Raw genomic sequence first — 2,782 nt, 5'->3', positions numbered from 1 at the left:
AGCCCCCTTCAGGTCCTTGGGTACTTTCTCTAGCTCCTCCATTGGGGACCCTGTGTTCCATCCAATAGCTGGCTGTGAGCATCCACTTCGGTGTTTGCCCGGCACTGGCATTCTTAAAGTGTGCCATGTGATGGGTAACACCAGTGAACCCTGGGTAAAAGGGTGGGTGGGGTGACTTGCTTGCTGCCTCTGGACAGCTGACTCTTCACAGTAGTTCCGGGTCTGGCACCTTTACTCTAGTGCCACCTCCCCCACTTCACCAGGAACAAGAGTTCATCGGGTCACTTTCTTCCCCGTGCATTGACAGCATCAGCACCCCACCCCCATGTAGGCACAGTGGCTTGCAGGCTTCCTCCAGCTCTGCCTAGTGCCTCTCTCAGCGTTCTGCCTTTGCTCTGGTGACTTCACGGAACACCTTATCCCCACTGTGCACAGTGGTGCTATTTCATTCTTGAACCATGTATGTATGTATGTATGTATGTATGTATGTATGTATGTATGCATGCATGCATGCATTTTGTCTTCAGGGCACAGTTTCACACTCTCCAGTGTCTGAATTCTTATTTTCAGTATTCTTCGTTGACCCTGCCTTCTGGAAATTTTCTTCCAGTAGGAGTATCTCTTACTGTGTATGTGTGTGTGAGTGAGCGGGAGTGTTGTGAGGGTTGTATTGCAGAAGTCCCAAGCATCACACTTTGAGAGAGAGTCCTAACAGATGCTACTCAAGTGCCACAAACTCAGCAGAACAAAGGAGGCCATTTCTTTCAAAGCTGCGAGGCCTCCTACCAGTCCACTTTAGGGATGGACTCAAAGCCTGTCCTTGGGCTAGCATCCGGCCATGTCCTTGAAGCTTCTCATCGTTCTCATACGACACTTGGCAGGCATCTTGAAATCCAGCATTGATTAGTCCATTCTTGGTCATCTTCTGAAACTCTCCAGTAGGGAAACCCCCCTTCCTTCCCAATCCAATTAAAGCATGCCGCCTTGTGAACCTTTCCCAGTTTAGTGCTTAGCCTCTGGTCCTGGAGAGCTTGGGCCATTTGCTGCAGTGCTAGCTGCGCCCATCACAGAGGCTCCCTGCCAGTGTTTGCTCCTGCTCCAGAACATGGCACAGACTCCTGCTAGGGACACAACACCAGGGTTTAAAGACAATGGGAAACAAGCCTTCATTTCACTGAAGAAAATTAGCAGAGTGTATGTACAGCTCAGCAAGCTTTCATTGTAAAGAACAGGCAATACCTGCTTTAGCTTAAAGAGCCATAGGGTGCTTGGCAGGATAACTCAGCTTTACTGACATAGGTGGAAAGCAGGCAGGCAACGCTTCGTCATGGACACTGAAATATTAATAACATGCCATCGGAATTCTTTTTGTAGACAGGTTCTCAGTGTGTAGCCTAGTCTAGTCTGGCTGTAAACTCAATCCGCCTGCATCAGTATTTCATTTTCACCTATTTAAAGAGCTTGACAAACGTTAGCTTTCTGATGTTGGTGCTTGTTACAAACCACAAGTAATCCTTAGCATAGGACTCACACTGTCAGCACTAATCTTGTAGCTGTCAATTCTCTTCCCAGATGAGAACCACACTAGAGCCAATCCTAGAAACTGTGATGGGAAAGATGGTCTTGCGCAATTTGCACAATCTCTCCTGCCATCTACTGGCTGTCCTTCCTTCCACCAGGCTTTCCCGAGTTCTTCCCTCCTCAAAGACCTTCTCTGCATCTGTCCATTCTCACAGCCATGTGCAACATTCCAAAGCAGTGCAGTCACTGAGCCAAAAATAAGCCCAGGAGTAAAACTACAACCGCAACAAATCGCTGAATGGAAGAGTCAAGCTCCACGCCTCACGGCTGGAGCCATGGCTCACTTCCCACCGAGCACTATGATCAGCCATGTAGCATTCACTGGAGATGAGTGGGGAGTGGCTCAGGGGCATCATGTTGATTGAGCATGCAGGAGGCCGGGTTCATTCCCAGCATTAGAGGAAGGGGGGGGGGAAGCCAAGTGTGGCGGGGCACACGAGTGTGACGCCGAGACCCTAACACAACGGAAGGCCCAGAAAGGACAGACTGTACCAGGCAGTGGTGCTTAAGATGGCCTGACTAGAGAAGATCTATCTATGTGTCAGTAATTAATCTATAACATGGACACAGATTATAGACTGTAGCACAAGCTGACTTTGTATCTGTATTCAGGGCACAGTTAAGTTCCATACAATAAACAGCATCTAACTCCAACTAGCAAGAACAAGGAAGGCCTAAGGGACGATGCTTGAATCTTTCTCAGAAAGGGAAGTAAAATAGCTATCAGAGGTGGATGGAGGGATTTGGGTGGGACAGGGGATGGGAAAGGGAGCAGGGTGTGTGTGTGTGTGTGTGTGTGTGTGTGTGTGTGTGTGTGTGTGTTGGGGGGAATAAGGAGAGCAGAGGAGAATGGAAATTAGCTGTGGGCAGGGGGACATCTCTAGGATGTGCCAGAGACCAGGGAAAGAGTGGGGGCTCAGGAAGTCTATGGGGGTTACTCTAGCTGAGATTCCTAGCAGTGGGAGATATAGAGCTTTAAGTGGCCATCTCCTGTAGCCAGGCAGGAACCCCAGTGGAGGGATAAAGACAGTAACCCACCCACAAAAGCTCTGATCCAAAATGTGTCCTGCCTACAGGATGCGCAGGGACAAAGACGGGGCAGACAGGGAACAGCCAATCAGTGACTGGCTCTGTTCATGATACTCTGTTACACTTTGCAGATAAGCATCCTCTGAGAGATTCCGCCCAGCAGCCCATGGAA

This window comes from Mus pahari, chromosome 5, assembly GCF_900095145.1.
Source record: "Mus pahari chromosome 5, PAHARI_EIJ_v1.1, whole genome shotgun sequence".
Taxonomy (NCBI): Eukaryota; Metazoa; Chordata; class Mammalia; order Rodentia; family Muridae; genus Mus; species Mus pahari.
The sequence above is the reverse complement of the archived record's forward strand: the minus strand, read 5'-3'. Positions refer to the sequence as shown.